The sequence below is a fragment of the Pinus tabuliformis genome, chromosome 3_1 (genome assembly GCF_031772625.1).
Source record: "Pinus tabuliformis cultivar Carrire ecotype Pingquan chromosome 3_1, CPIR1, whole genome shotgun sequence".
Lineage (NCBI taxonomy): Eukaryota > Viridiplantae > Streptophyta > Pinopsida > Pinales > Pinaceae > Pinus > Pinus tabuliformis.
The window spans coordinates 539,216,181-539,241,571 of NC_142301.1; the positions used below are offsets into that span (position 1 = coordinate 539,216,181).

The 25,391-nt window shown below is 39.9% G+C and overlaps 1 pseudogene; it reads right to left on the minus strand.

The window, feature by feature from the left end:
* Nucleotides 1–343: 343 nt before the first annotated feature.
* Nucleotides 344–25,391, minus strand: part of LOC149188181 (exocyst complex component SEC15A-like) — a 48,760-nt pseudogene continuing 23,712 nt past the window's right edge.

Sequence of the window (25,391 nt, forward strand, 5' to 3'; positions counted from 1 at the left end):
TGCATGTAAGAAAAATACATATAAAATGGGAAATAAAAACATAAAGGGCAAGGGTAAAATCAATATTGCACATGTCATAGTCTATTAGAAAGAATTTCTTTATTAATGATATAATTCACTTGAGTCTCACGGGCTAATCTGTTGATTTTACCGAGGCTTTTAACTTTTGTAGCTAGAAAAATACTCCATACCACAAATTGTATTTTTCCTAAACACTCTGAGAAATAGAAAGCATATTGCTTTGTAACATGTAAATAACCTTTAATCTAATGGCACAAGATCATGAATAGAAATTAAACATTTGGTGTTTCCAATAATGACTTGGAACATACCATTGAATCCGTCAGTTGAAATATTTCAATCTCCTTACTAATATATCCATGGACATTTTTAGGGGATTTTTCTTTAAATTCCTACCCCCAAAGCTTCTAAATAGCCTTTCAAGTGCATCTCTAAATTTCTCAAAAATCACTGCAACCTTTCTATAATCCAAATCACTATAGTGTTTCTTCCTTGTAAAATGGTTCATGAAGTTCTCTCGCTGGTTGCTCAATAAAATGTTAACTAGCTGCCACACTTTTGTCAAGCAATCCTTCAAACTTGTAGCACCCTGAAGCTCACTAAAGCTAGTGTTGCGGAATATCTCCTCGGAAAAGGACTCTAGCACTCTTAAATCATTATCAATACCCATTATAACATTTATATTGAATCTTTCGACATTGTCTCTCATAAGTGTCACCTTGAGGTAGTGATGAGCCCCAGAAATGAGTAAATATATGGGCTCATTCAACCTCCTAATTCAAATTAATCCACCATTCTCATTATTTTATTGCATGTTTTTTATTATATTTATGCTAATAGAGTGAATTCGGTTAGTCATTATGCCAACAAGTCTAATGTGTACTTTATGCAGTTTTTTTGGTCAATTTGGAGACAAAATGAAATGTTTAATGAGCACTTGGCAGTCAAATTCGTGGAAGAACAAGGGAGAGGATTTGTAGGAAGCTGTCCCCTTCATTTATGAACCCTTACCTTGAATTCTCCACCAACAGCTCTGAGTTCAAGGGCCACCACATCGATTATCACAAGGGCAGGCGAGCAAGGGCTAGTAAAGTTGCTGTTAACTACAAGTTTTGGCAACCGAGTTCCTAAAGTTTAGGAGGACTGTTGGGTCCTCAATTTGTATAAATAAGAAGGCTTAGGGCCTCATTTCAGTTAGTCATTTTTTTAGCCAGTTGTTAGTCAAATTTTAGTCAGGATTTAGTCAGATGTTAGTTAGATTTTAGTCAATAGGTTAGCTGTGCATTTCAACACATTTTCGAGCTTCTTCTTGTAGATAGTTTTTGGGATGTAACTATTCTTTTGATCAATAAAGATGAATCTAGCTTTGCACCAGCTCTAATATTTCTTAGGAGACTGTAGCTCTTGGGGTTGGGCCCAACGCAAGTGCTCAGTACCTCCTTTGTGTACTTTTATGTGTCTTTGCTGCATTCATAGAATAATTTCTGCTATTTAGATTAAATTCTTGCTTTGTTACTTAGGTTGTTTTTGATGATTGAAATAGTTTTTCATGCTTCAGGTTGATTTGATAGATTGGTAAAGGAAAAGGCCTACAAAAAGGCCACCAAGCAATCATTGATCTCATCTCTCCCTCCTTGGGACCATGAGCTGAGACCAAGGCATACTTGCTGCCACAAAACACTATTTTTTCCTCTTCATGCAATTGCTAGTGTTAGATTTTTAGTTAGTAAAGTTAATACGAGTTGTACTTGCATGCTTAGAATATGTTCTTACTTAGATTTCATAGTTATCTTACATGATTTGCTGCCAATAAACTTCTGTTCATCATGCTTATGGTTTCTAGGTCAAATTAGGTCAAAATAGCTAGATCTTTGGTTTTCTTAATCTTTATTGATTAGTTTTGGAAAATAACGCGAAAAACACCTGTGTTACCTCCTTGCCTACCCTTCCTCCATCAATACAACCTGCTCCATCCCCTAACTCAGATTCTTGCCCTTCATTTGCCACATTTTCCCACTTCGACCTAATTCCTACGTTCTTGTGCAACATTACTTCTTTTGTCTTCGAACAATCCAATTGCCTTAACCACTCCTCAGCCTCATGCACCAGGTCCTAGACCCCTTCACATCCTCATCCAACCTCCATTTCCACCTTCTCCACCTTTCTTCCACCATTAGCCCTTCAAAATCCCCTTTTAGAACATCCTGTAGAACATCATGTAGAAGCTACAGTACATCCTGTAGAACCCCTACAGACTTCCTGTAGAAGCTCACAAAAGCGGTTTCTTGAGATCCAAACACTGGAAAACTCTCTGGAAGGGTGCTAGGGACCCCTTAGGCCCTCTTCTCACATTCCCAGCCTCCTGCAATCACCTACTCCATTTCCTTTCACCTCTGCACAGTCAAAAACAGTTAAAGCACATGCATAATAATTTTACAAGATTACTCAAAAATACAAAAAGATGTTCCTTTTCAGATTCCGCTTCGAAAGTAGCTTATTCACATGCATTTTTCCTTTCTAGAAGTCAATGGCATCCATTCCCACTGCTTTCATCTCTTTTCTTGCACCAGTAGGGCTAGTTGGTTAAGCTAGGGTTTGCATTTCCTTTCAGCTTTCAGCTTCTTTCTACAAGTAGACTAGCCTCTCTTGAGTTAGCTTTCATCCATCACAGTTAAAAGCTTCTTCTAAGAGCTCATAGAAGTTGGCTTAAGCTCCTAGTGGACTTGTGCCAGTTGATCAAGTGACAGCGACGGCAAGAACTAGTACTTGTGCATATAGCACTGTCGCTTTCAAGTTTGTTACGAACTACCGGGTTGATAAAAGTAAAGAAGGGAGCCCCAGGAGTTGCAACATTATTTCTGCAATACTGGAGCTCACCATTTTTTTGGCGTCGTTGTCGGGGAAGTGTCAGAGTATTGGTGATTGCTGCTTTTCTTCTATTTTCTATTGCAACCTTCTGCTAGGTAGTTTATTTCAGCAAGCGTAGAGTAGATTATTTCATTTCCATTCTACAATTTCCTTTCCGCAAAAGTAGACTAGACATTTCCTACTTTCATAGATTAGCATTTCAATTCCACAATTTCAAATCTACAAGCGTAGATTAGCATTTCAATTCCACAATTTCCATTCTGCAAGCGTAGCCTAGTATTTCATTCTTGCAATTTCATTTCAGCAAAATAGATTAATCCTTTCCTGGTTTCATTTCAATTCCGCATTTTCATTTCAGCAAGATAGATTTTAGTTAGTTGTAAGTCAATCTATTTCCATTTTGCAGGTACAAGTAGAAAAAAAAAACAAAAATCAACCAAAAAGATTTCCTTTCATGCCTTGTAGGAGTAGAGATAAGTCAGAAAAATGTTTGCACAACCCCCCATTGCTTCACACAGCCAACCTTCTCTCTTCTTCGATGGTTGTGATTAAGAAGAACCCCTACGTGGACATAAAGACATATTTGAATAACCTCTAGGGGAGAAGAAGAAGAAAACATTCCTCTGGAGCAAATGGCTACAAACAGAAATGTTGGGAGCAGTACCTTATCCAAAAATGAATTTGCAAATCATATGGAAGATTTCAATAGCGAGGTGAGGCAGTTTCTTGCCATGGAACTGGATACCTTACAGATCCAAAGGAAGCAAGAGGACGTCAAGAGGGCTTTGGCCATCTTTTGTCCTAGGTGCACTAGAAAGCATCCTAGGAACAAATGTCCATTGCACTCTATAGAAGTGTGTTTTGTCTGTGAAAAGGACCATCCTACGAATCAATGCCCCTCCTTGCCCAGAATTAAAGCTGCATATCAGAGGGCAAAAGGAGCCACTGAACCACTCTATTTCAGGAACCAAAGGAGGCCACATGGACCTAGAACTTACCAGGAGGGAATGTAAGGGACATCCAAAACCTATTACAACTCCTATCAATCCACTTCCATGCCTTCTTGGGGTCCCCTTGCTCATCCTTCTTGGTCCACACCTCCTCCTTGGTCCTTCACATCTCCATATTATGCCCAACCAGTAGCTCATTCGTTTCACTCTTATGCTCAGCCACAACCTCAGTGGAATGCACCTCATCAGGGGTGGAGGCCTCAGTACAACTCTCCTCCCACTCCTTTGCCTCCACCACCTACTCAACCACAACCCCATCCACATCCATCTCAAACATACACCCCCACTCAACTACCCATACCACCATTTCCAAACCCGCACATTGGAGTAGCTCAACCCAATTGCAAAGTTGAGGTACCACACTTCCAAAAAACTCCTCTTGAGCTCAATGATATTCACCATAGCTCCGGGAGAGTATTGGAGAAAAGAGATTATATTGGCAGCATTGAAGGATCACATCCAGCAAAAGAAGATTAAAAAGAGGAGATCAAAGAACCATGGGCTGCACTTGATGAAGAGAAGACATCAGAATCAGAGATCGAGAGAGTTCCCTCATGGTTACCATCAAATCCTCCATGTATTCAAGAGAAAAATCAACAAAAAGAGGAATATGAGAAGGTCATGATAAAAGGTGACCTGAAGAATGATCCAGATCAGCAAAAGGACCAAGGATATTAGAGCTATATTGAGATATGGCTCCAGATGATCACTAAGTTGCAGCAGTACTCTCTTCCTCAGCTATGTTTGATCCCTTCAAAGTCAAATCATTTGGTCTCTGAAATCCGGATACCTGTCAAAGCATGCATTTCAAGCCTCCACATCATTTTGTCTCTAATATCGATGTGCACATGGCTCCATTGGAAGTATTCTTATACTTGAAAATGATTTTGTTTTTCAAGTAGGGTAGGGTAGAAAAAAAAAAGAAAAAAAGAAAAAAAGAAAAAGGAAAATAAGAGGAAAATAAAAATCTAAGGTGAAAACCTCCTCGGAGGCACCTCAGTTTGGCTTATTGATTGAAAACCTCCACGAGGCGGTCAATGGGTTGGAAAGAAGAGAAAATAAAAAGAGAATAAGATCCCTGAGTGAAAACCTCCCTTGGAGGCGACCAGGGCAGGCGATTAGGCTGAAAACCTCCATGAGGCACCCTAGTTGTTTTCAAAAAAAAAAAAAAAAAAAAAGAGAAGAAAAGAGAAAAAGAAAAATAAACCTAATTTCCATTGAATAATTGCAGGTTGCAGCAAGGACATTGCAGGTTAGGAGGATCACACAAGACAAGGACAGAGGTCAGTACTAGGCTACCAGTACCCCTCACCATCCATTCTTCCGTGACCACTACCCTTTCCTAAGATTTGGTCTCATTCGGACTGAGATTTCACCTTCTATAGGAAGATCAGTGTCTTCTACAGGAAGCCTACAAACAAGCCAATATTGATCTCCGAAGAGGACCCGAAGGTTGGGAATATGTCCATGAGGCCTGTAAACATCCTTGCTTCCATCCCTCACCCTTCTCTATTATTTTTTCCATCTCATTGTGCTTCTTTCCTAAAAAATGTGTGTTCTACAGGAAGTTCCTGTAGAAATTACAGGAAGCTAGAAATGGATTTTAAAAGGCAGTTTGGCGAACATGATAGCTTCCGTTCATAAGTCCTCCTACAATCCTCAAGCCTCTCTCCCATCAATTCCAAGTCTGCATCATAGCCCAAGCTCATTTTTTCTTACTATGCAAAAAAAAACTGCAGAATGCTTTGAAACAAAAATACATAGTGCTGGAATTTGTTTTTCCCTAACTTGAAAGCCACGCATCCATTTACAAAAATGTTACATGGGGAGTTGTATAGGGATGATGGCAACATGCCCGAGCAATTTCAGCCAATTCCAGTGAAAGGTTTCCAAGAAATTAGCCTCCATCACCTTCAACCATTTTTGCATTTTCTCCATATCCGTGCATCCATTTCAAAACTTGTTTCATGGGGAGATGCATATAGGTGATAGTAACTTACCCAAGTAGTTTCAGCCAATTCCGATGCACAGTTTCCGATAAATTGACCTCTGTAATCTTCAGCTATTTTCAGTTTTTCTCGAAATATGTACATCCATTGACCACAATTTTGCTATGAGAGTTGCATAACGATGATAAAAGCATGCTTAGAAAGTTTCAACTCAATCCGATCTATCGTTTGGGAGCTATGGAGAAAGCAAGTTGATGTCTTGTAAAAATTCAGCATCAACAGCATGAGGGTGCAAATCTGAAGGATGAAACAGATGTCTGCAACTTAGATCCAGCCAGAGGATGCTGGCACAAGAAAAATAGCCACACATCAGCCAGCAAAGAGCATATAGCATAAGGGATCCAGGCATGCAACAATGGAATATGAGCATGCAGCAGCAAAAAGGACCAAGCAGCACGTCGACTTACAGGTAAGTTTCTAATCCAATTCCTCTATTCACATCTGTATGATTCGAAAGTGCATAAACGAATGAAATGGTGGGATTAAGCCAGGAAGCTAGCAAGTTAACCCGAAACCCTCAGCTAGTCTGATTGCACTCATCTGGAGGTCACCCAGCACGTGTATAGTCATTCATGGGAAATTAAAAAAAAAAAAACAAGTGGTGGCAGATGTTGAACTCCAGCGCAACTGATGGTAAGGGATTACAGGCAAAAAACATCCAGTCCCTCGATAACACTCCGGTAGGGACCAACAGTCCAAATAATGGCAACGCACATTTCTGCCACCTTATCTTCTCACACGAATCACGCTGCAGTTAAACGATGCTCGGCTGAAACTCTCACCACTCTTTGTTCACTGCGCCTTCACGACATTCACAACTGAAGCACGCATCCACCACTTCTAGATCAGCTAACCAGTGGTCCTCTGCAAGATTCTTGCCTGATTTTTTGAGATTTCTGTTGTTTTTTAAAAAAAATCTCCCGCCTATCAGGCTCTACAGGAAGCGCAGTTTCGTTCTACAGGAAACGAGAGCCTTCTACAGGAAGGCTTCTATAAGAAAGGCAGAAAACAGCCATGCAGAAAGAAAACCCGGGATTTTCAGTGAATTTCAAGCTCAAAACGAGGTAGGCTCAGGAAAACTTCTTTGTGCACGATTTGTTTGTGCAAGGTGGTGAATTAAACATGGCATCAGATTGGAAAATCAGTGAAAAGTCTGCCTGTGTATTGAAAAAGTGAAAGTCTTCCTGCAAATTTCCCTGAGTCTACACAGTTTCCTTCTCTCTCTGCATTTGAAATCTCCCCATCCTTCTTCAAAATTCTCCTGTAAGAAAGATACATGCAGCAATACGGGCCAGCCTGTGTGAAAAACAACTGTGTCTATCTATCTATGTGCTGAGAAAAGAACCCGTGCCCCTATACTAAGAGGAAGAACAGAAGGAAGAAGAGGAATTTGACAAAACTGCTGAGCCTAAGACAGAAAAGGAGAAAATAGTAAAAACAAAGAAGGGAAAAGGACAAAGATTGGCAAGAAAAAGGCCAAGAAAGCCCAAATGAAAGTTGTCACAGTGAAAGTAGACACAAAGAAACAAAAGTGAAAGAAACAACCTAAAATAGCAGCACCACAGACAGAAACGGTTGACACAGGGACTTCTACAGGAAGCATGGAAAAAGAATAGCGAAAGGAGGAATCACCTGAAATATTGGCAAGGGAGGCAGCAGCCGTGCTTGTTGCCTTGAGCACACCTCCAAAACCAAAAGGGAAGAGAAAGAGGCAAACCTCCATGTAATTTAAAGCAAGGATGAGCACATGGATCAAAGTGGGTAGACCCCAACCACAGCCAAAGGAACTAATTATCATTCAGTACACCACAGCTAAACAAAAGGAGGAGTCTCCTTTAAATATCCATCACCTATGAATGAGGAAGCCCAAAAACCTCCACCTGGAGAGAGAGAATTAAGATGATGGACTCAAATATAGTTCTACAAGAAGCTGAGAATTCTCTCCAGGAAACTCGGGCCAAGCTAAAAAAAACTGAGAAATTGGAGGGAAAGGCAGCCAAACAATCACAGGAAGAAGGAAAGATAGAGAAAATATTGGAACCAAGCCCTCAGCCTAGCTTGGGCTCATACTACAACCTGTTAGAAGCTGGGAAGATAATTCTTTAGAAATTTGTGGTACCACTCTTCTTTGCACTAGAACATGAAAGGGTTAGGACTCACACTTGAATGAGGATTGCCAAATCCAAGGGTGTATCAGACATCGGCTACCTAGATGAACAATTCAAGGAATCAAGAAAAGAATTGGCCATGGTGAGGCATGTGGAAAGCAGTCAAAGGGTCAAACTATAGGAGGAGAATGAGCTGTTGAAACGATAGTTACAGCTACAAGGAATTCATAATGATGATAGCCCCTCCATTTTGGGAGAACAACAATAGCAAGAACGGCCTCTAGCAGACAACGAAACATCTGATGAATAGCAGAGAGAGGACAAATTGCAGGCTGAAGTTGAGGCACTAACAAGACTGCTACAAGAAGAAGAGCACAGGCAGTGGGAGGAAATAGAGAGAAAATCAGGGTTTCATGACCGAGAAGAGGACATCAACTCAGAAGCCTAGGATGTGAGAGAGCTAGTCAAAGTAGTCATAGATGAAGAGATAGATTAGTTTCTCAGAGGATGAGCAACACTTTTAGTAGGGGGTGATGATGAGACCCAGAAATGAGTAATTATATGGGCTCATTCAACCTCCTAATTCAACTTAATCCACCATTCTCATTAGTTTATTGCATTTTTTTTATTATATTTATGCTAATAGAGTGAATTGGGTTAGTCATTATGCCAACAAGTCTACTATGTGCTTTATGCAGTTTTTTTGGTCAATTTGGAGACAAAATCAAAGGTTTAATGAGCACTTGGCAACCAAATTCGTGGAAGAACAAGGGAGAGGATTTCTGGGAAGGTGTCCCCTTCATTTATGAGCTCTTACCTAAAATTCTCCACCAGCAGCTCGGAGTTCAAGGGCCACCACATTGATTAACACAAGGGCAGCCGAGCAAGGACTAGTAAAGTTGTTGTTAACTGCAACTTTTGGCAGCCGAGTTCTTAAAGTTTAGGAGGACTGTTGGGGTCCTCAATTTGTATAAATAAGAAGGCTTAGGGCCTCATTTTAGTTAGTCATTTTTTTAGCCATCTGTTAGTCAAATTTTAGTCAAGAGTTAGTCAGATGTTAGTTAGATTTTAGTTAGTAGGTTAGCTCTACATTTCAGCACATTTTCGATCTTCTTCTTGTAGACAGTTTTTGGGATGTAACTATGCTTTTGATCAATAAAGATGAACCCCACTTTGTACCAGCTATAATCTTTCTTAGGAGGCTGTAGCTCTTGGGATTGGGTCCAACCAAATGCTCAATACCTCCTTTGTGTACTTTTATGTGTCTTTGCTGCATTCATAGAATAATTTCTGCTATTTAGACTAAAATCTTGTTTTGTTACTTAGGTTGTTTTTTATGATTGAAATAGTTTTTCATGCTTCAGGTTGATTTGATAGATTGGTAAAGGAAAATACCTGCAAAAAGGCCACCAACCAATCCTTGATCTCATCTCTCCCTCCTTGGGACCATGAGCTGAGACTAAGGCATACTTGCTGCCACAAAAACATTGTTTTTGCCTCTTCATGCAATTGCTAGTGTTAGATTTTTAGTTAGGAAAGTTAATACCAGTTGTACTTGCATGCTTAGAATCTGTTCTTGCTTAGCTTTCATAGTTATCTTACTTGATTTGCTGCCAATAAACTTCTGTTCATTATGCTTATGGTTTCTGGGTCAAATTAGGTCAAAATAGCTAGATCTTTGGTTTTCTTAATCTTTGTTGATTAGTTTTGGTAAATAACGTGCAGAACACTTGTGTTACCTCCCTGCCTACCCTTCCTCCATCAATACAACCTGCTCCATCCCCTAACTTAGATTCTTGCCCTTCATTTGCCACATTTTCCCACTTCGGCCTAATTCCTACGCTCTTGTGCAACATTACTTCTTCTGTCTTAGAACAATCCAATCGCCTTAACCACTCCTCAGCCTCATGCACCAAGTCCTAGACCCCTTCACATCCTCATCCAACCTCCATTTCCACCTTCTCCACCTTTCTTCCACCATTAGCCCTTCAAAATTCACTTTCGGAACATCCTGTAGTAGCTACAGTACATTCTGTAGAACCCCTGCAGACTTCCTGTAGAAGCTCACAAAAGTGGTTTCTTGAGATCTGAACATTGTGAAACTCTCTAGAAGGGTGCTAGGGACCCCTTAGGCCCTCTTATCACCTTCCCAACCTCCTGCAAGTGCCTACTCCATTTCCTTTCACCTCTGCACAGTAAAAAACAGTTAAAGCACATGCATAATAATTTTAAAAGATTACTCAAAAATACAAAAAGATGTTCCTTTTCAGATTCTACTTCAGAAGTAGCTTAGTCACATGCATTTTACCTTTCTATAAGTCAATGGCATCCATTCCCACTGCTTTCATCTCTTTTCTTGCACCAGTAGGGCTAGTCAGTTAAACTAGGGTTTGCTAGGGTTTGCATTTCCTTTCAGCTTTCAGCTTCTTTTTGCAAGTAGACTAGCCTCTTTTGAGTTAGATTTCATCCATCATAGTTAAAAGCTTCTTCTAAGAGCTCATAGAAGTTGGCTTAAGCTCCTAGCGGACTTGTGCCAGCTGATCAAGTGACAGCCGCGGCAAGAGCTAATACTTGTGCATATAGCACCGTCACTTCCAAGTTTGTTATGAACTACTGGGTTGATAAAAGTAAACAAGGTAGCCCCAGGAGTTGCAACATTATTGCTGCAATACTGGAGCCCACCAGGTAGTCTGATATGTCCTTCAACACTGCCCTTACTACTTTCTCGAAAGCATCCATTGGTAATATTTATTGTTCTATAGAAACCAATGTCTGCAAGTAAATTACCACCTCATTTAGATTCTCACTTCCATTTTGTGGAACTTCATCTGGGTTCCAATTGATGTTGTCAGTTAGAAACATAAACTCATCTACCTTAGACTTGACTAGCCTCGACATTTTTTGTTAACGTTTTAGCATCTAGGCATGTTCACACTATCATAATCTATTGACATATGGTTTCCCTCTCTAGATCCATCGAAATATTTGTTGGTGATGAATCATTTGTTGAAAATTGGTAATATTATCTTATCCTAGTTCACACAACCTTTTAGACTAATAATATTCTGTCTACTATAGTGGTCACATTGTTTATGCAGTTTTAACCCCTCACAACAATTTGTTTTCCCAACCAATTGTCTAGGGAAAAGTTCCATACTGCTTCATAGAAGTTATGATTTTCAACATGGTATTAGATCCAGCTATTGAGGTTGGATTGCAGTGGCTTAGAGGCCAAAAAAAAGGATGGCTTAAGGGGAGGAGGACATTCAAGGGAGCAATCTGCATTTTGATATTGCAAAGGTAAGTTTACTAGTACATTGGCATGGTATGAGGGTGCCTAGTATCCAAAAGTGTATGATAAACTAAAATATTAAAATTCCTCAACGTGGATCCATTAAATAGAGAAAATAATGGCTAATTCCTAAAATAATTATAAGAACTAGATGTATCGAATCAAATGAGTTGAGTTCTAGGTTTTGGCAAAAGGGAAGATTAAACTAGCACAAACCCATCTAATCACATGTTTAGTTCCAATCAATACTAAACCCAAATTCCATGAATAGGAAGTCATCTACAAATGCAATTCCAAAGCTCTCAATCCGTGTGAAATCATTTTTGTTCCATAAGCCCTTTAGTGCCCTCAACAGAACATCAATCACTATATGAAGTTTCATTATACCATTCCCATGTTGGGAGGGCATCGTTGTGTGCCTATCGTTGCTATTCCAAATAATTGAAAACCCTATAATGAAAGCCATTAACAAAACTTGCACCCTCTCTCCTCACCAACAAACTTTAGAAAATAAATTCAGTCCAAACATGATTCCATGTTTAGTCACCTTTATCAACTAGCTCTGATGGGATTATCTAAAAGAAAAGAGTTTGTGGAACAAACAGGTGAGTGTATAATAAAACTTAAAGTATTGAATACATATTTGTTGAAATGTGGCAACAAGAATATTCCAATTTTCATTTGTCCTTGAATTAAAATTGTGAATTAAAATCGAATTTAGTCTCACCAACTACTTCGAAATAACTAATTAATTCATTATGGATTAATTAGTTGGAGAAATTCATGTTAGAAGTCTTTCTGAAGCCATGCAATAGTTATCCCTTGAATTAAGGAGACAAGATTGAGTTATATTTGAGTTGTAATTAGCTAACCCAACTTATTGAGTTAAGTCCAGTTAAATTAGTTCCAAACTTATTGTGAGTTCTCAGTCAGTTGATGCATGCATGCACTCAACTAGTGTACTCCAGATAACTAAAGATTCCCTCATCAGTAACTCATGCATGTCTATTCTGATAAAGACCCAGTTGAGATTAAAGTCAAGGAAATTGTACTATCAATTGCATATGTTTTCCTATAAAGAAAACTCATGCATGCAAAAGGAATCAATTCCTTGAGGATTGCACAGTTTTGACAGTGTGTGAGAGTAGTGTTACACTTGGTTGGAGGAGATCATCCACTTGGTAACAAAAGAATCATCCCAGAGGAATAGCGCAAGGAAATAGGAGCTTGGAGGGGAGAGAGGAAGGCTGGAGAGAAGCTTTGTTTTCCTGTGAGCATCTATGAGGTTTGTACAAAGAGCTGGCTAGCTGTGAGAGCTAAGGTTTTGTATAATTCCTATGTATTTCCACCTTGTATGATCATACAAATAGTGTGGTTTTTAGCTGAGGATTTCCCCAAAGTATTTTGATGTGTATTGTGCATTGATTCTTCTTCTTTTGGTTATATGTGTTCAACTCAATCTTTAATCTTTCGTAAACTTTGATAGTAGAAGTAGGATATAGTATTCTACTTTGATTTATATTGCATTGTCAAGTTAACCTACAACAGATTTCTACATAGTCTCAGAGAGATAGATTGGTAAGGAAATTTCTACATGGTATCAGAGCTGTGAATAGTATACTGAGAAGAGAATTTGAAGTTTGAGGTTTGGGGTTGCAGGTGCAAATAGAATTCATATCATACTTCAAGGTTGACCAAGTACATTCTATGGGTTGAGATTTGAGTATGCCTTGGAAGGTAGCTCAAATTGCATAGCATGGAAAGATAGAATGGAGGCTTTATTAGAAGATAACGGCTTGAAGGAATTCATTGATCAAGAAATCCCAAACCCAGCTTCAACTAATGCACAAGAGTTGGCTAAGTGGAAGAAGTGTGTGGGAAAGGCGAGACAGATCATGCTTGAGGGAGTTCGAGACCATATTGTCTCGAGTCTCCATGGGAAGGATACTCCATTTTCAATGTGGAAGGCGTTGAAGGACCTCTACCAGAATAGTAGTGACTAGAGGAAAATGGCTCTCAAGCATAAGCTTTGAAGAATCAAGATGGAGAAGGGCGATACTATTTCCACATGTCTGAAAAAGATCACCACCTATAGAGATGAGCTTGGCAGTGTGGGAATAACTACTGTCGATGATGATATGGTGTTAAGTTATGGTATGTTCTATGCTTATAACAGTTTACTTCTTTTTCTTATTATATTCCACCGATTAGCAATCACATGTACATAAAGTAAAGTGCAGATAGAACATTAAACGATCGACAGAAAACAAGCCAAGACAAGAGACACAAGATGTGGCGACTAGCCAGGGAAAAACCCCACAATGTGTGGGGAAACCCTTTGATCAAATCTTCTCTTATCTTCAATAATTCAGCAGAGAGAAATAGTACAATAAATCTGATTCATATTAGCAGTAGCAAACCCTAGATCAGTAGCATCAGCATTAGCGGCTTCATTATCAAACTAGGGCAGACCATATCTCACAAACCAACAGTCGGATTGACTTCATTCCACCACCAAAAGTTTTGGCTTCTAGAGGAGGTTCAGATGAACCTATAGTGTAGTTTAGATGAGGAGATCTTCTAGGCCACGCAAGTCAATCTTAACTTCTGCAGTTGCAACTTCAGTTTCAGCAGTTTCCGGCTTCAAACTAGGGCAGTCGATATCTTGCAAACCGTTCGTTGGATTCACTTCATTCCACCACCAAAAGCTGCGGCTTTCAAAGGAGCTTCAGATGAACCTACAGTACAGTTCCAAAGAGGAGATATTCTAGGCCACGCAAGTCAATATTTACTTCTGCAGTTGCAGCTTCAGTTTCAGCAGTTTCCGGCTTCAAACTATGGCAGTCGATATCTTGCAAACCGTTCGTCGGATTGACTTCATTCCACCACCAAAAGTTGCGCCTTTCAAAGGAGGTTCAGATGAACCTACAACGTAGTTCCAAAGAGGAGATCTTCTAGGCCACACAAGTCAATCTTTACTTCTGCAGTTGCAGCTTCAAATTCAACAGCTTCCGGCTTCACATGTGTGAGAGAGAGAGACCCATTTCAGCGCAGTAGAGAAGAGACTCATATATGCGCAATAGAGAGAGAGAGATGTGATCAGATGAGTGAGTCCAAATGAGGAAAAGTCCTCTTATATTTATACACAACGTTGGTGGGTGAATAGATGCGACTGTTGGGCTTCTGAGCCTACATGAGTTGTAGGTCGGCTTGATAATAATTCCATAATCAAAATAAATTCATATCTCCATGAATACTTATCGGAATTGGATGATATTTATATCAATCCTACACCTCTCGACGAGAGGAATCTAATAAAAATATTGTTAGCCATGAATAAGATGACCCACATGAAGTTTTGCCCTGGTTTCCAATTTTAACACTCCCTCTAAACCATGGAGAACTTCATCTGCAATTTGTCTATCGGTCGTTACTATTCATCCATCAAATGCACTGCCTTGTATAGCCTGACCCTTGCCCTACTATGCTCTATTTTTCCTATTCTGCTTTGTCTTGTTCTGCCCTGCACTGATCTGTACTGTTTTGTTTTGTTCTGCTTTGCTCTTGCATTGTTCTATTCTACTCTTCTTTTGTCCGAATTATGAAGAAGAAGAAATGATCGAGGATGTATCATACTAACTCAAAGTCAATCTCAAAGTATGTACCACTGGTCCCAGACCAGTCTCAAACAACCCAAAGTCAGCGTCATAGTGAGTACAACTCTAATGGTCCCAGACCAATATCATCCTCCACTGACTCAAAGTCAGTCTCAAAGTATGTACCACTGATCCCAGGCTAGTCTCAACCGACCCGAAGTCAGCGTCATAGTATGGTACAACTCCTACCACTGGTCCCATACCAGTATCATTGATCCCAGATCAATGGAGGTCATCCTAGCATAGGGAGTAAGGTAGTTACAACGATGCATCCATCCGTACTACTATGGTCCCTAACTTCATTTCCCTACTCATTGATCAGATGAGAGGTACTTCCCATGAGTCCCAGACTGCATGGGTAGGATGCCTCGACAGGAGAACTAATCAATCCTGTCCTCACAGGAGAACACATCAATCCTGCTACAATCGCCATGGAGAACACACCAATCTAGGCCGCCATGGAGAACGCATCAATCCAGGCCTCATAGGAGAACACATCAATCCTGCTACAATCGCCATGGAGAACACATCAATCCAGGCCTCACAGGAGAAATAATCATCCTGCTACACAGGAGAGCGAATCATCATGTTCCACAAGAGAGCGAATCATCTTGTCCCACAAGAGAGCGAATCATCTTATTCCAGTGCGCACCACCAGGGGAGTGTGAGTCACCCTGTGGTCGTATGTTGCTCCAGTAAGAACCACAAGCCCTCAGAGCTCCCAGAGCTCAATGTATGCAACATGCAAGACCCTTGTACAAGGGTTTCTTGATGACTCCAAGTCGTTTAGGAAAATCACAAATTAGATCTTTCCTCAGGGCTTTGACAAGGTGTATCAACCTATACATCATCTTAATGCGATGGAGCCTCCTTGCTCATCAACTTACCATATCCCAGATGATGTCTATCTACTGGAGCAATCGACGAATACGAGATTCCTCAATAATCGAATCCCACCTCTGGTTGGTATAGAGAATCACAATGATATCCAATGTAAATCCAAACAACTCACTGAAGAGCTTTTGCAACCAGACTACCTCACACGAGGTCGTGCTAGCAACAGTATATCCTGCTTCAGCGGTGCTCAAAGTCACCGACTTCTGTTTCCTGCTCATCCAGGATATCGAAGCAGATCCCAAGGTGAAACAGCACTCGGAAGTGCTCTTACGGTCCACCACACTACCTGCCCAATCAACATCAGTATATCCAAGTAGTCTCACATCTTCGACAGTGTATCTTAACCCATTGTGCCACGAAGATATCTCAGAAGATTCTTGGCATCAATCCAGTGAGGCTCAACCAAATATGAGCTCACAATGCTAACTGCAAAACATATGTTCGGATGGAGGTTCACCAAGAACATCAATGTGAATGAATTTATGAAACTCAGAGGCATTTCCCAAATCTGATCCGACATCACTACCATATAACTTTTAAAAGTTAAGATCCTTGAAGTAGTCAGAGGCTTGCAGTCCATCATACCAAATCTTTCCAATATCTTTACCACATATTTTCCTTGAGATAGGAAAATTTCTCTTGGCTTCTGCCACACTTCAAGTCCTTGGTCCTTCATTTCAAATTCAGAAGCCATCTCCCTCTTACATTTGTAAATGAGAGGGTTTTCACCTATAGAAAGAGGTCATCCACATGCAACACCAGTATGATAGGCATTTCATCTTCAACCTTAAAGTAAAGGTTAGGATCGGCTTCACTCCTAGTGAATCCCAACTTCATCAAGTAGCTATCGATCCTCTCATACCATGCTTGGGGTGCTTGCTTCAGCCCATAGAGAGCCTTCTTCAACCTGCATACATGAGATTTTCAATCATAAATCTCAAATCCTTCGGGTTGCTCCACGTAGACCTCTTCTTTGATTAAACCGTGCAAGGACGCAGTCTTGACATCCATCTGATGTAGGTTCCATCCTTGTGAAGTCACAAGGGCTATGATCAAGCAGGTGGTCGTATATCTAGCAACAAGTGCACATATCATAGTCTATACCTTCCTTCTGGGATAAACCACGAGCAACAAAATGAACCTTATACTTTTCCATACTTCCATTTGCTGCATGCTTTATCTTGTAAATCCATTTTGAAGTAACAATTGTCTTGTCCAGGGTCTAGGAACTACTTCCCAGACATCATTCTCCATAATAGACTCATATTCTATGGTCATAGCACCCTTCCATAGTTAATGCTTGACGACATCTGAGAATGATGAAGGCTCATTTTGTATGATCGTGCTCATGATGGTCAGGTATCCTTGATACTTGTTAAGTTTCTTAATTTGAAGGAAGGTTCCTTAGGGTGCAGCATGTCCTTCAGAATCATCAAGTATCCCCCTAAGCCATGAAGGCCTCTTCCTAGAGGAGGAAGGCTCATGTGGATGAGAATCAATCAGATCCATGGGTTCTTCTACATCAGGCATTGATTCATCATCCTTTTCTTTCAGTTCCCTGGTGTCGGCTTCTTGAGAGCTCCTCAAAGTCAGAAGATTGTTCACCTTGCGGTGAACTTTTCTTCAAGAGTCTTGGAACCTAATGCTTGATGAGGGCATCAATTTTGTACATATACGACAGTGTTTGCAGCTTCATCCCATAGAAACTTAGGAAGCCTTTGATCATGGAGCATGGCTCGGACAGCTTCCATCATCGTGCAGTTCTTCCTTCCCACCACACCATTCTGCTCAGGAGTATGTGGTGTAGTAGTCTCCCTCTTAATGCCAACCTCAGGTATGCTTGAGTGAACCAACTGTAATATATCAGAGGTCTTGCTTTGGCTTGAGGGGAATGGTCCCCTTTTGAGCTTTCCTTCGGCACATCCCGGACATACACCTTCTTTCTCTACTTGGAATTCGGGCATCCCTATTAACATCTGTCTTACATCGGGTAGAGCTTTGTAATGAAGGTGGGAAAACCTCCGATGCCAAAGTTCGGACTAAAGAGTTGTGTCACAAGACATGACACCTAGCGGACTTCCATTGACCTGATATAATGAATCAACACTAAACCCAAGAGTAAAGGCATCTTTAACATTATTTTTCCATATACATACCTTGCCATTGCTGAAGGTTACCTTATAGCCTTTGTCTTCCATTACCGAGATGGATACTAGGTTCTTTTTGAGATCAGGTACATATAATACATCTTGTAAGTGAATCGTATTACCTTGATTCAGTTTAAGAGAAACATTGCCTACACCTTTCACTGGGTATTTCATGTCATCTCCAAGGACAATTTCCAGGTTAGTTTCTTTCCCTACCAGATTATAGAGTACTTATTTGTAACCAGTGAAGTGTCTTGAGGCACCACTATCAATGAGCCAAATTCCCATTGAGTCCGAAGGAGCGGAGGTAGATAGGGCAGCTGGTAGATAATATTAAGCCTACTTATCATCAACAGTGTTAGATTCATACCTGGAATTTCTATCCTTCTTGAATGGTTGCCCTCTTCCTTGATTTCCTGCATTCCTTTTTCCTTTGTTGTTGAATTTTCCATTCCTTCGATTACCATGAGAGGGATTTTGATCATCGTCACGATGAGAGTCCTTTCTATCAGGGCATTTCCTTGCATAGTGACCTGCTTTATTGCAAATGAAACATCGTCCTTTTCTTCCACCCTTAAATCCAGCCTTTATTTTTTATTTAGACCCAGAATTATTTCTTTTCTTAGTATGAGAAGAAAAAGCAGCAGGAGGACCTTTAGGCAAGGGCATTTCCTGCTCTTCTACCCTTGACTATTCTTGAATGCATCTAGCCATTAATTCCTCGAAACTAGGAATTACATTATTGTTCAGAAGAGTAGTCCTGAACACATACCATTCAGATGGTAATCCTCCGAGAGTTGTGAGTGCCATTTCTTTGTCAGTAATGGTTTCCCCAATAGATAGGAGATCGTTCTTGATCTCGGTGATTCTTAAGAAGTATGCTTGCATACTTTCATCTTTACCCTTCTTGATTTCCCTCAAATTATTTCTAAGAAACAAAACTTGATTTGCATCATTAAATTTAAATAAACTCACCATTCTGTCGTAGATTTCCTTGGAGGTGTCTAGATCAGAGATGTAGGCCACCAAGCGCTTGTTGATAGAGTCCCGGATGATCTTCTTTGTTTTGACTTCTCCATTTTTCCATTTGTTCCAGGCAGCAGCAGATGCATTTGATGGAGGCTCAACAATATTGCCTCTTACATGGTCCAGCACTCCTTGATCTTCAAGGGTTAGATCGATAGACATATTCCATCCGTGATAGTCAGCTTTCTCATGGAGCTTGTCTTCGGCAGGAAAGAGTGTTGAGGACCCCATAGTTCTTTTAGGACAGCCTTGCCAATCTTCTCTTCAATGATTTCTCTTGCTCTTGCTCGGGCTTTGTCTTCACCTTAGCTCTGATACCATGTTAAGTTATGGTATGTTCTATGATTATAACAGTTTACTTCTTTTTCTTATTATATTCCACCGATTAGCAATCACATGTACATAAAGTAAAGTGCAGATAGAACATTAAATGATCGACAGAAAACAAGCCAAGACAAGAGACACAAGATGTGGCGGCTAGCCAGGGACAAACCCCAGATTGTGTGGGGAAACCCTTTGATCAAATCTTCTTTTATCTTCAATATTCCAGCAGAGAGAAATAGTACAATAAATCTGATTCATATCAGCAGTAGCAAACCCTAGATCAGTAGCATCAGCATTAGTGGCTTCATTATCAAACTAGGGCAGACCATATCTCACAAACCGACAGTCGGATTGACTTCATTCCACCACCAAAAGTTTCAGCTTCCATAGGAGGTTCAGATGAACCTACAGTGTAGTTCAGATGAGGAGATCTTCTAGGCCATGCAAGTCAATCTTTACTTCTGCAGTTGCAGCTTCAGTTTCAGCAATTTCCGGCTTCAAACTAGGGCAGTCGATATCTTGCAAACCGTTCGTCAGATTGACTTCATTCCACCACCAAAAGTTGCGGCTTTCAAAGGAGGTTCAGATGAACCTACAGTGCAATTCCAAAGAGGATATATTCTAGGCCACGCAAGTCAATCTTTACTTCTGCAGTTGTAGCTTCAGTTTCAGTAGTTTCCGGCTTCAAACTAGGGCAGTCGATATCTTGCAAACCGTTCGTCGGATTGACTTCATTCCACCACCAAAAGTTGTGGCTTTCAAAGGAGGTTCAGATGAACCTACAACGTAGTTCCAAAGAGGATATATTCTAGGCCACACAATTCAATCTTTACTTCTGCAGTTGCAGCTTCAAATTCAACAGCTTTCAGCTTCACATGTGTGAGAGAGAGAGACCCATTTCAGCACAGTAGAGAAGAGACTCATATCTGCGCAGTAGAGAGAGAAATGTGATCAGATGAGTGAGTCCAAATGAGGAAAAGTCCTCTTATATTTATACACAACGTTGGTGGGTGAATAAATGCGACTGTTGGGCTTCTGAGACTACATGAGTTGTAGGTCGGCTTGATAATAATTCCATAATCAAAATAAATTCATATCTCCATGAATACTTATCGGAATTAGATGATCTTCATATCAATCCTACACCTCTCGACGAGAGGAATCTAATAAAAATATTATTAGCCATGAATAAGATGACCCACATGAAGTTTTTCCCTGGTTTCCAATTTTAACATATGGTGAGCCTTGCTCTCCTTGGCCTTCCAAAGAGTTGGAATAGCTACTAGGACTTTGTGAATGGAAGGGAGAAACTGCCAGATTGGGAACGACTGTGGTTGGATTTGATGGAGGAGGAGATCAAGAGGAGCACATGAGGTGTTTCTTCATCCAAGGAGGAAGATGAAGAAAATCTGGCCTTAGCATGTAAGGCAAGGAAAGGGAAGGGGAAGGATTCCCATTCCAAATCGAATTCTTCTCATGGAGAGAAGAAGGGTGATAGGTCTAAAGTGAGATGCTTTAATTGTCATGAGATGGGACATTATGCATCTAAATGCCCATTGAAGAAGTCCAAGAAGGGATCCTTAGAAGGATCAGAAGGTGAGGCACTAGCCTCTCAGTTCGAAATGGAATTTACCCTCATCACATGCATGGTGTCATCGATGATGGGTTGTATTTGGTATCTTGATAGTGGAGCCTCATTCCACATGACCAGTGATAAAAGTTTATTCAGTACCTTGGAGGAGAAATACCTCAAGATGCACATAGAGATGGGAGACGATGGAAAGTACAGTGTTTCAGGAGTGGGCAAAATTGCTTTTAAGAGGGAGCATGGAGCTCCGCTCATCTTGGAAGATGTGAAGTATGTGCCTGGACTGAATAAGAACTTGGTATCAGTCATGATTTTGGAGGATAAAGGCTATGATGTTGTATTCAATAAAGGAAAGGCGTTCCTAGGACACGTAGCCATGGGTCAGACCAAGAGGATAGGGATTCAAGTGAAGAATCTTTATAAACTAGAGGTAGATGATTGTGTAGCATTGAGTATGAAATAAGAATTGGTGGAAAGCCAAGACATTGGCGAGTCGTGGCATAGGCGGTTGGGCCATTTGCATCATGGGGATTTGAAGATAATGTAGCAGATATCTACAGGACTTCACAAAGGTGAACTTGAGCAATTTGACACATGCAAAGGTTGTACCTTGGGAAAGTACACCAAGTCTTCCTTTCATGATCGAGACAGTCGAGCAAAGGCTATCTTGGAGCAAGTTCATACTGATGTGTGTGGACCATTCTAAATGTCATCCAAAATGAATAAAAAGTATTATTTGATTTTCATTGATGATTATTCTCATAAATGCTGGATTTATTTCAAGCAGAAGAAGGACCCAACCTTCACAAAGGTTTATGAGTTCAAATATTTGGTCAAGAAAGAGTTAGGGAAGAAGATTAATGCCTTGAGAAGCGAAAATGGTGGACAATATGTCTCTCAAGAGTTTAAGGACTTCTATGCGGTGAAAGTAATTAAATGAGAGTTGACGGCACCTCATAACGCACAACAGAATGGGGTGGCCTAGAGGAAGAACAAAACTATTGTAGGGGCAGCATGGGCAATGCTGCATGACCAAGGACTTACCACTTCACTTGTGGGCTGAGGCATGCAACACATTGGTCTATTTGCAGAATAAAATCCGACATCGCATAATTGGGATGAAGACACCAGAGGAAGCTTTCTTCGGTAAGAGACCAGATGTGCGTCACTTCAAGATCTTTGGCTCATCGGCATATTGCCATGTGACAAAGGATGCATGGAAGAAGCTTTAGGCAACACCAAAGTTGGGGATATTTGTGGGGTACACTGATACACCTCACAACTATCGGGTGTAATTTCCTACTAGTCGGAGGATAATGGTTTGCAGAGATCTCAAGTTTGATGAGCAGAAGGTAATGCAAGTTTCCCTTGAGAGGGAGCTCCAAATACAGGATGTGGAGGAACTGTTGGTTCGTAAGGAGGAGGAGCCTCAGACTGATGTGGAGCAGCTTCATGCAGAGGTTCCAAGAGTGGATACATACACTCAAGCAAAGTCTTCTAGAGATGGATGGAAGTGCACAAGAGAAGCTAACATATTATTGGAGGATGCGAGAGAGAATGTGGGAGCACCACTTTCTCAGTGCAGACCGAGGAGGTCACGTGAGACGTGCACTAGATACATGGCCCTTACTGGGGAATATGTTGAGACCAAGCCATCTTCCTTTGAGGAAGTAGTGTAGCATTTGATTTGGGTTGATGCATGGTGGAGGAGTATGACTCCATAGTACGTAACAGTGTTTGGGACGTGGCTCCGAGATTGGAGAACAAGTTAGTTGTGAGTTCTTTTTGTCTTTACAAGGTAAAGCAAGCCACTGATGGAAGCATGGAGAAGCATAAGGCAAGATTTGTTGCCCGTGATGTTTCATAGATAAAGAGGATCATGTTGTTGCAGTATATTTCAGCAGAGGAACAAGATTCTGACACTTTGACAAAGGCATTGTCAAAGTGTAAATTCGAGTTCCATAGAGATAGGATCGGGGTGGCAGATAATCCCTTTCTTTTTGAGAGGGAGTGTTGAAATGTAGCAACAAGAATATTCGAAATTTAATTTGTCCTTGAATTAAAATTGTGAATTAAAATCGAATTTAGTCTCACCAGCTACTTGGAAATAATTAATTAATTCTTTATGGATTAATTAGTTGGAGAAATTCAAGTTAGAAGTCTTTCTGAAGTCATGCAACGATTATCCCTTGAATTAAGGAGATAAGATTGAGTTATATTTGAGTTGTAATTAGTGTTGAGTCTTGAAAATGTCATTCATTTGCATTATATTTTCACTATTATGTCCATTATATCACCTCCATTTCACCTCCATTTCACTACTATGTCACCACATTCATCCCACTTTCATATCATTGGGCCACCTTTATGTTTTTCCAATCTTTATTATTTCTAAGCCTTTTAAGTGAATTTGTGGTTAAACATTAGAAAATAATGTGCATATGCTTATACCTAACAAATGGGTTGAGGTTGTTGACATGTGTAGGTTGAAAGGAGGCTTCTAGAAGACCCTTATGTGGCACTCTAAGGCCAAATTCGAATTTGGTTGGAAAGAATTATGGGATCATGAGGATATGTGTCACATCTCCTAATTGTATTGTAACTCTAAGAAGACATGTGTCTTATCAGTTCCTATTTTGATTAGGACTCTAGAGGTAGAGGGAGAGATTCATGGACTCTCATTAATGAGATGGCTCTCATCTTTTTGTATAAATAGGAGATCTCTCTCCTTCATTTGTTAGTCCTTTTTAGTCTTTTCTTAGTCCTTTTAGCTTGTTAGTCCCATGGCTTTTGAAAGCTTTGGAGAGCTTTGTTGTACTTTGCACTTTTGAAGAAATTGAATAAAGCTTTGATGTTCTCAACATGGAAGGAGATGTGAAGTAGATGTCATGGAGCATATTAGGATGTAAGTAGAGTAGATTTCATTTTGTAAATATTGCTTTGTAGAATGTAAGGTAGATTAGATTTTCATTCATGCAATTTTAATTTATGCAAGTGTGTTTAATTTTGCTTTGATTTCATAGGTGGTAGGGGGCCCCTGCCTTGTATAGTTGTCACTTTAATTTCTTGCATTTCTTTTTCTTATTTCATGTATATTAATGTACAGATGTCTTTACTTTATTTTCTTGTATTTCTTTTTCTGATTTTCATGTATATTAATGTACAGTTTGAATTACTGCATTTTATTTTCTTTTTAACATGTATATTATTGTACATAAATTGCTTTCAAGTTGATTGTAGATTAGTGATGCACATAGCCTTTTAATGAACTAATGACGTGATAGAATCATCTTGTCCTTTTGCTGAAGCAGCAAGGATACTGGGTCTCATAGTCATTCTCTCATTATTTGATTATTGCATTTTATTTTGATTGAACTAGTTGTATATTTACACTTTTGTTTAAATACTAACTCCATCAATAACATGTTTTAAGTTCTTTTGAAGTGCTAAGCTTTGGAAGTTACTATTAAGGACATAGGCCTTGTCTTGAAATCTTTATCCATACTTGTCCTTTAAAAGTATTCTTAATACCTTAGAAAACCAACAAGAACAAAACCCCAAAAACAACATAAACTATAAAACAATGAAGTAAGAGAAAGGTTAACTAAGCACATATAGTGCACCACACTTCATCAGTTTACGATCCCCGGATTGATAATTTATGTAGAGCAATTTAAGACGTTAAATTGACTAGACAATTAGTTAACTCAAATTACTGCGTTAAGTGTAGTTAAATTAGTTCCAAACTATTTGAGGAACTAATTGTGAGTTATCAGTCAGTTGATGCATGCATGTACTCAACTAGTGTACTCTAGATAACTGAAGATTCCTTCATTAGTAACTCATGCATGTCTATTCCGAGAAAGACCCAGTTGAGATTAAAGTCAAGTATAGTGTACTATTAGTTGCATATGTTTTCCTATAAAAAAAACTCATGCATATAGAAGGAATCAATTCTTTGAGGATTACGTAGTTCTGACAGTGTGTTAGAGTAGTGTTACACTTGGTTGGAGGAGATCATCCACTTGGTAATAGGAGAATCATCCCAAAGGAACAACATAAGGAAATAGGAGCTTGGAGGGCTGAGAGGAAGGCTGGAGAGAAGCTTTGTTTTCCTGTGAGCATCTGTGAGGATTGTACTGAGAGTTGGCTAGCTGTGAGAGCTAAGGTTTTGTATAATTCCTATGTATTTCCACCTTGTATGATAATACAGATAGTGGGGTTTCTAGTTGAGGCTTTCCCTGAAGTATTTTCATGTGTATTGTGAATTGATTCTTCTTCTTCTGGTTATACGTGTTCAACTCGATCTTTAAGCTTCCAAAAACTTTGATAGTAGAAGTAGGTTATAGTATTCTGCTTTAATTTATAATGCATTATCGGGTTAACCTACAATAGATTTTCTACATGGTCTCAGAGAGATAGATCGGTAGGGAAATTTCTACAAT